Raw genomic sequence first — 9,322 nt, forward strand, 5'->3', positions numbered from 1 at the left:
AACACTGGGGTAAATAATATAATTAAAATGGAGGGTTAAATGTGTAAATGTATTTTAAAAAAATACATCTCTCTCAATAGTTCTATAGCTACTGAATGAGTCAGAAGAAGGGATGCCTTTAAAATATATATCTCCTTGAGAAACCAATTTGACCCTAAAGGGTTAATTCAACCTGTAATCTAAACTCTGTCCTGTCACTTCTCTTATTTCTCTGCTCTGCTATCAGTGAACCTTTCCAGGATATATTGTTTCACATGCAGGTGTCAGGGAGCCGCTATCTAATAGCGGGAGACTCCCTGAACGTCCGGGAGACTTGAGATCCCTGCCATCAGTCTTTCACCTCACCCCCTTGCAAATCAGCCAAGCAGTCTGAGCCCCAAGTCATGCAGCAGTCTCTTCTGCTTTTTGATGACTCTGTTAGCAGGGTTTCCCAGGACCATCCACCTAGCCCTGCCCCAGAAGTGGAAGAGATTGAGTGCACCGATGCCCAACCACTTATCTTTCAAGATGAGTACATGGGAGGACCATCGCAGCACGTCTTGGATTATGACAAAACACAGGTACCAACTGCTGGGGCTTTCGAAAGTGTGCAGACCGACAAGGAAGGCAGGGGTGAAGACTGGGTGGAAGATGATGTGGAGGACGATGAGGTCCTCGACCCCACATGGAATCAAGGTCATTCAAGTGACCTATGTAGTTCAGAGGAATAGGCGGTGGTCGAACAGAGCCACCAGCAAAGCAGAAGAGGGAGCAGGGTGCAAAAGCGGAGCGGCCGTCCTCTACACAGTACGCCTCCTACTTCCCACCGCAGCAAGGGACCGAGCACACCAAAGCCAGCTCCAAGGAGTTCCCTGGCGTGGCAGTTCTTCAGACAATGTGCTGACGACAAGACACGAGTGGTTTGCACGCTGTGCAATCAGAGCCTGAAGCGAGGCATAAACGTTCTCAACCTGAGCACAACCTTCATGACCAGGCATTTCAGTGGAAAGCACAAGCTGCAGTGGAGTAGACACCTCAAAAACCAAGAAAGGTCTCTGGCTCCTCCTGCTTCCTCTTCTGCTGCAGCCTCGGCCTCTTCATCCACCTCTGGAGTGACAGTGCTACCTGGCACCCCGCAAACAGAGGATCTGCCAGCAACACCAACACCTGGGTCACCAAGCATCTCTACAATGTCCCACGGAAAACGTTCAGCTTTCCATATCCCAAACGCTGGAGAGGAAGAGGAAGTACCCCCCTACCCACCCGCGATCCCTAGCCCTGAATGCCAGCATTTCTAAATTACTGGCCTTTGAAATGCTGTCATTCCGTCTGGTGGAGACAGATAAAGGCCTTATGGCGGTGGCTGTCCTACACTATGTCGTGCCCAGCCACCCCTACTTTTCAAGACGAGCCATCCCTTCACAACCAAGTAGGTGACAAAATCAGGTGTGCACTGCGCAACGCCATCTGTGGCAAGGTGCACCTGACTACAGATACGTGGACCAGTAAGCACGGTCAGGGCCGTTATATCTCCATAACAGCACACTGGGTAAATGCAGTGGCGGCTGGGCCTGAGGCGGATAGCAGTTTGGCGCATGTCCTTTCACCACCGAGGATTGTAGGGCGCTTCAGTTTGCCTCCTGTTGCTTCCTCCTCCTACTCTGCTTCCTCATCCTCAACCAGCTCCTCATCTGGTCAGCGTAACACCTTTACCACCAACTTCTGCACAGCCAGGGGTAAACTACAGCAGGCAGTTTTAAAACTTATCTGTTTGGGGGACAAACCCCACACCGCGCAGGAGCTGTGGACGGGCCTTGAACAACAGACCGATTTGTGCCAGTCAGCCTCAAGCCCGGCCTGGTGGTGTGCGATAATGGGCAAAATATTGTAGCAGCTCTGGGACTAGCCGGTTTGACGCACATCCCTTGCCTGGCGCATGTGCTGAATTTGGTGGTGCAGAGATTCCTTAAAAATTACCCCAATATGTCAGAGCTGCTGCAAAAAGTGCGGGCCATCTGTTCGCGCTTTCGGCGTTCTCACCCTGCTGCTGCTCGCCTGTCAGCGCTGCAGAGTAAATTCGGCCCTCCCGCTTACCGCCTAATATGCGACGTGCCCAGAAGGTGGAACTCCACCTTGCACATGCTGGCTAGACTGTGCGAGCAGCAGCAGGCGATAGTGGAGTTTCAGCTGCAGCACGCACGGGTGAGTCGCTCGGCGGAACAGCACCACTTCACCACCAATAACTGGGCCTCCATGCGAGACCTGTGTTCCTTGTTGCGCTGTTTCAAGTACTCCACCAACATGGCCAGTGCCGATAACGCAGTTTTCAGCGTTACTATCCCACTTCTATGCCTTCTTGAAAAAACGCTCCTGGCGATGATGGAAAAGGATTTGGCACAGGAGGAGGAGAAGGAAGAGGGATCATTTCGTAGGGTTTCCGGCCAGTCATTCCCAAGTGGCTCCGAGGGTGGGTTCCTGCACCCACAAACCCAAGGTACACAATTGTCCAGCCAGGCCACAGTTCTGGAGGATGAGGAGGTGGAGGATGAGAATGAGGAGATGGAGGAGGAGGAACCATGTTCACAGCAGGGTGGCACCCAGACCAGCTCATGGCCATCACTGACGCGTAGATGGGGGAATACAGAGGACACAGACGATACACCTCCCACAGAGGACAGCTTTTAATTGGCTCTGAGCAGCCTGGCACACATGAGCGATTACATGCTGCAGTGTCTCCACAAAGACCGCCAAGTTGCCCACATTCTAACTTGTGTTGATTACTGGGTGGCCACGCTGCTGGATCACCGTTACAAGGACAACGTACCATCGTTAATTCTGTCACTGGAACGTGATCGTAAGATGCGCGAGTACAAGCGCACGCTGGTAGATGCGCTGCTGGTGGCATTCCCACCTGACAGCGGGGGCACAGTGAAAGCACAAGGTGAAGTCAGAGGAAGAGGTCGCCAACGCAGCTGGTGCACCGCCAGCACCTCAGAAGGCAGGGTTAGCATGGCCGAAATGTGGAAAAGTTTTGTCAGCACACCACAACAACCAGCACCACCAGCTGATATGGAACGTCTTAGCAGGAGGCAGCATTTCACCAACATTGTGGAGCAGTATGTGTGCACACGCCTACACGTACTGAATGACAGGTCTGCCCCCTTCAACTTCTGGGTCTCCAAATTGGACACATGGCCTGAGCTTGCCCTTTACGCCTTGGAGGTGCTGGCCTGCCCTGCAGCCAGTGTATTATCTGAACGTGTGTTTAGCATGGCAGGGGGCGTCATCACAGACAAGCGCAGTCGCCTGTCCACAGCCAATGTGGACAAGCTCACATTTATTAAAATGAACCAGGCATGGATCCCTCAGGACTTGTCTGTACCTTGTGCAGAATAGACATGTATACCTGCACTAAGCAGCCTTTGTTACACTGCAGTGCAATTGCTCATGTTTGTATTTTGGATATTTCACACTCTTTTGGAGTGTACCTTAATTTTACTAAATTAAATTGAAACCAAAAACCTGTGTTGGCTATCTCATCCTCCTCCACCGCTACTTCCACCTACTCCGCTACGTCCACCGCCTCCTCAAACTCCTACTCCATATGGAACTCCACCTCATAAATCCAAATTTTTTTTTGTACGTGTTTTATTTTATATAATTTCACTACTTTGTCATTAACATTTTCTGGTGAAATTAACCCTTTCATGACCAAGGGTCATTGATGCCCCAGTGTCCAGGTCAAAACTTACAAACCTAACATGCGTCACTTTATGTTGTAATAGCTTTGGAACACTTTTATTTATCCAAGCCATTCTGAGATTGTTTTCTCGTGACATATTGTACTTCATGATTGTCAAAAATTTGAGTCAATATATTTCACCTTTATTTATGAAAAAATCCCAAATTTCCCAAAAATTTAGAAAAATTCACAATTTTCTAAATTTACATTTCTCTGCTTCTAAAACAGAAAGTCATACCTAATAAAATATTTATTACTTAACATTTCCCATATGTCTACTTAATGTTGGCATCATTTTGGAAATGTCATTTTATTTTTTAGGGCGTTGGAAGGCTTAGAAGTTTAGAAGCAGTTCTTAAAATTTTTAAGAAAATTTCCAAAACCCACTTTTTAAGGACCAGTTCCGGTCTGAGGTCACTTTGTGGGGCTTACAAAGTGGAAACCCCCCATATATGACTCCATTTAAGAAACTACACCCCTCAAGGTATTCAAAACTGATTTTACAAACGTTGTTAACCCTTTAGGTGTGCAGGGTGCAGAAGGAAAGGAATGCCATACGGATTTTGGAAGGCAGATTTTGCTGGACTGATGCTCCCCTAGAGTTGAAACTCCATAAAAGTGACCCTATCTAAGAAACTACATCCCTCAAGATACTCAAAACTGATTTTACAAACTTTGTTAACCCTTTAGGTGTTCCACAAGAATTAAAGGAAAATGGAGATGACATTTCTAAATTTCACTTTTTTGGCAGATTTTCCATTTTATTAAATTTTTTTCTTTAACACATTGAGGGTTAACAGCCAAACAAAACTCAATATTTATTACCCTGATTCTGCGGTTTACAGAAACACCCCACATGTGGTCGTAAACTGATGTAAGTGCGCATGGCAGGGCGCAGAAGGAAAGGAACGCCGTATGGTTTTTGGAAGGCAGATTTTGCTGGACTGGTTTTAGATGCCTTTTCCCATTTAAAGGCCCCCTGATGCACCCTTACAGTAGAAACTCCCAAAAAGTGACCCTATTTTGGAAACTAGGGATAAGGTGCCCGTTTTATTGGTACTATTTTGGGGTACATATGATTTTTAATTGCTCTATATTAAGTTTTTTGTGAGGCAAGGTAACCGAAAAATGGCTGTTTTGGCACCGTTTATTTTAAAAATTTTTTACAAGATTCATCTGACAGGGTAGATCATGTACTACTTTTATAGAGCAGGTTGTTACGGACACAATGATATCAAATATGTCTACTTTCTTTGTTGGTTTGTTTCAGTTTTACATAATGAAGCATTTTTGAAAAAGAAATTATGTTTTTGTGTGTCCATTTTCTGAACGCCATATGTTTTTTTATTTTTTGCCGATCGTCTTGTGCAGGGGCTCGTTTTTTTGCAGAAAGAGTTGAGGTTTTTATTGGTACAATTTTTGGGTACATAGGATTTTTTGATCATTCATTATTACACTTTATGGGGCAAGGTGACCAAAAAATTGGCTCTTTTGGAACAGTTTTTATTTATTTATTTTCACAGCGTTTATCTGAGGGGCTGGGTCATGTGACAGTTTTATAGAGCAGATCGTTACGGACGTGGCAATACCAAATATGTATAATTTTTTATTTTATTTAAGTTTTACACAATAATAGCATTTCTGAAACCAAAAAAATGATGTTTTAGTTTCTCCATAGTCTGAGAGCCATAGCTTTTTTATTTTTTGGGCGATTGTCTTAAATAGGGTATCATTTTTTGCGGGATGAGGTGACGGTTTGATTGGTACTATTTTGGGGGTCATAAGCCTTTTTGATCGCTTGCTGTTGCACTTTTTGTGATGTAAGGTGACAAAAATGGCTTTTTTTACACATGGAGCCCCCTCTTTCTATTAACCCCATGGATGCTGCTGACGCGACATCTATGGGGTTACAGCAGAGTGTCAGCATAGAGCTGACACTCTCTGCTGATGGCGGCGGCTCAGGAATGGAGCCGCCGCCATCACACACAGCGGGGGCACAGGATCGGGGGCAGCACTGGAAAGGGGGGGGTCGGGGGTGATTCGGCATGCCATTGAGGGAGGCTGGGGCAGGACTAATGCATGGGGCGGGGAGGGAGCGGACCGCAGGAGGCAAGAGATGAGCGCAGGAGGCAGGAGAGGGGCACAGATCGGGGGGCACAGAGGGGCACCAAGGGCTTGGAGGGGCACAGATCGGGGGGGCAGTCTTCCTGTGGATTTCTTACTTTCAAATACGGTATATGACTTCGCTTTGTTTGGACCGCATGTCTGACTACTTTCGCTGCGGTCTTTTGCCTTTTTGAACCATTTCTGGTCATGTCATCTATCTATTATCTCCCACAGCTTGCACATGCACTTTACTGTTTATTATATTTAGCTGTGTAGATACAACTATACATTTGGAAAGAGCCACATCTGAGGGTTGATATACATTTTTTGCCCTCTACTTATCATAGATAACATGCACTTGCACTTTTATATTTAATGTATCTATCTGCATTGTGGATACTCTCTTCAAGTGTATTTTTTGTATAGGAGTTTCTCTATATATAAGCGTCTATACCTTTGGTCATTTACCTTATTAGGCCTCCTGCACACGAACGTTGTGTGCACCCGTGGCCGTTGTGCCGTTTTCCGCTTTTTTTCACGGACCCATTGACTTTCAATGGGTCCGTGGAAAAATCGGAAAATGCACCGTTTTGCAGCCGCATCCGTGATCCGTGTTTCCTGGCCGTGAAAAAAATATGACCTGTCCTATTTTTTTCACGGCCAACGGTTCACGGACCCATTCAAGTCAATGGGTCCGTGAAAGAACACGGATGCACACAAGATTGGCATCCGTGTCCGTGATCCGTGGCCGTAGGTTAGTTTTTATACAGACGGATCCGAAGATCCGTCTGTATAAAAGCTTTTTCAAAGCTGAGTTTTCACTTCGTGAAAACTCAGAACCGACAGTATATTCTAACACAGAAGCGTTCCCATGGTGATGGGGACGCTTCTAGTTAGAATACACTACAAACTGTGTACAAGACTGCCCCCTGCTGCCTGGCAGCACCCGATCTCTTACAGGGGGCCGTGATCAGCACAATTAACCCCTTCAGGTGCGGCACCTGAAGGGGTTAATTGTGCTGATCACGGCCCCCAGTAAGAGATCAGGGCTGCCAGGCACCAGGGGGCAGACCCTTCCCCCCCCCCCCTCCCCAGTTTAAATATCATTGGTGGCCAGTGCGGCCCCCCCCCCTCCCTCTATTGTAATTATTCGTTGGTGGCACAGTGTGCGCCCCCCCCTCCCTTCCTCTATTGTAATAATTCGTTGGTGGCACAGTGTGCGCCCCCCCCCCCCCTCCCTCCCTCTATTGTAATAATTCGTTGGTGGCACAGTGTGCGCCCCCCATCGGCCCCCCCCCCCCTCCCTCTATAGCATTAACAACATTGGTGGCCAGTGTGCGGCCTCCCATCTCCCCCCCCCCCCCATCATTGGTGGCAGCGGAGTTCCGATCGGAGTCCCAGTTTAATCGCTGGGGCTCCGATCGGTAACCATGGCAACCAGGACGCTGGTTGCCATGGTTACTTAGCAATAGTACAATAGTAGAAGATTCATACTTACCGGGCCGGCTGCTGCGATGTTCGTGTCCGGCCGGGAGCTCCACCTACTGGTAAGTGTCATTGCTAAATGAACTGTCACTTACCAGTAGGAGGAGCTCCCGGCCGGAAGCAGAAATCGCAGTTCCCAGGTAAGTATGAATCACTACTGCTAGTAACCCGCTGCCACCAATGATGAGGGGGGGGGCTAGATGGGAGGCCGCACACTGGCCACCAATGTTGTTAATGCTATAGAGGGAGGGGTCCAATGGGGGGCGCACACTGTGCCACCAACGATTACAATAGAGGGAGGAAGGGGGGGGGGGCGCACACTGTGCCACCAACGAATTATTACAATAGAGGGAGGAAGGGGGGGGGGCGCACACTGTGCCACCAACGAATTATTACAATAGAAGGAGGAAGGGGGGGGGGCGCACACTGTGCCACCAAGGAATTATTACAATAGAGGGAGGAAGGGGGGGGGGGGGCCGGGGGGCGCACACTGTGCCACCAAGGAATTATTACAATAGAGGGAGGAAGGGGGGGGGGGGCTGCACTGGCCACCAATGATATTCAAACTGGGGAGGGGGGGGGTCTGGCCCCTGCTGCCTGGCAGCCCTGATCTCTTACAGGGGGAGATGATAGCACAATTAACCCCTTCAGGTGCGGCACCTGAAGGGTTAATTGTGCTGATCACAGCCCCCTGTAAGAGATCGGATGCTGCTAGGCAGCAGGGGGCAGTCATGTACACAGTTTGTAGTATATTCTAACTAGAAGCGTCCCCATCACCATGGGAACGCCTCTGTGTTAGAATATACTGTCGGAAATGAGGTTTCACGATCTAACTCATATCCGACAGTATATTCTAACATAGAGGCGTTCCCATGGTGATGGGGACGCTTCAAGTTAAAATATACCATCGGATTGGAGAAAACTCCGATCCGATGGTATAAAAGGGACTCCAGACTTTACATTGAAAGTCAATGGGGACGGATCCGTTTGAAATGGCACCATATTGTGTCAACGTCAAACGGATCCGTCCCCATTGACTTGCATTGTAATTCAGGACGGATCCGTTTGGCTCCGCACGGCCAGGCGGACACCAAAACGACTTTTTTTTCATGTCCGTGGATCCTCCAAAAATCAAGGAAGACCCACGGACGAAAAAACGGTCACGGATTACGGAAAAACGGGACCCGTTTTTGCGGACCGCAAAAAAATACGTTCGTGTGCAGGAGGCCTTACTCTGCTATACTGGATAAACTCTCCCAGGATTGTACTGCACTTTTTGCACTTGTTCGTCATCTCTTTGTATATGTTTTTAATTATATGCTCAATAAAATAAATACTTTTTAGCTTAATAGTTCTCATTGTTTCTTTATAGGTTATCTAGTCATTTTCTGAGTTAAGCTCTAGTTAGGGGCTTCACTGTCTTTCTACGCCATTCTTTATGTAACCTATTTCTGCACTGCTATACCTAGTAGGCCGGTTAAAAAAAAAAAAATTGTCATTAACATTTTCTGGTGAAATTAACAAATTTTTGGGTGTATAGTACCACTGCTATACCTAGTATGTCGGTTTAAAAAAATAAAAATAAATTATAAACCAAAAAGCGTAGGCTACCTCCTCCTCCACCGCCACTTCCACCTACACCACCACATCAACCGCCTCCCCAACCTCCTACTCCATATGGACCTGGTCCTCCTAGATATAGATTATTATTTTTTATTTTTACGTATTTTATGTTATTTAAAGTCATTTCCCTATCCACATTTGTTTGCAGAGCACTTGCCATGCTCTTAACCCCATTTTGACGACATTTGCAGCCCTCTAGTCCTTTCCAAGACATTTTTACAGCCATTTTAGTACTCAAAAGTTCGGGTCCCCATTGACTTGGGGTTCGGGTTCGGGGTCAAGTTCGGGTCCCGAACTCGAACTTTTTTCTGAAGTTCGGCCGAACCTGTCGAACCCGAACATCCGGGTGTCCGATCAACTCTACCCATGACACATCCATCAGGTGGT

The 9,322-nt window shown here is 47.4% G+C and overlaps 1 non-coding gene across 1 annotated transcript; it reads right to left on the reverse strand.

Moving 5' to 3' along the window:
- Positions 1-5,621: 5,621 nt before the first annotated feature.
- On the reverse strand, positions 5,622-5,707 carry LOC121000214. The gene has a single exon (XR_005778838.1). It is a non-coding gene; the product is annotated as a small nucleolar RNA SNORD71 (small nucleolar RNA).
- Between the last annotated feature and the right edge of the window lie 3,615 nt (positions 5,708-9,322).

Source organism: Bufo bufo, chromosome 4, assembly GCF_905171765.1.
Source record: "Bufo bufo chromosome 4, aBufBuf1.1, whole genome shotgun sequence".
In the NCBI taxonomy this organism is placed as follows: Eukaryota; Metazoa; Chordata; class Amphibia; order Anura; family Bufonidae; genus Bufo; species Bufo bufo.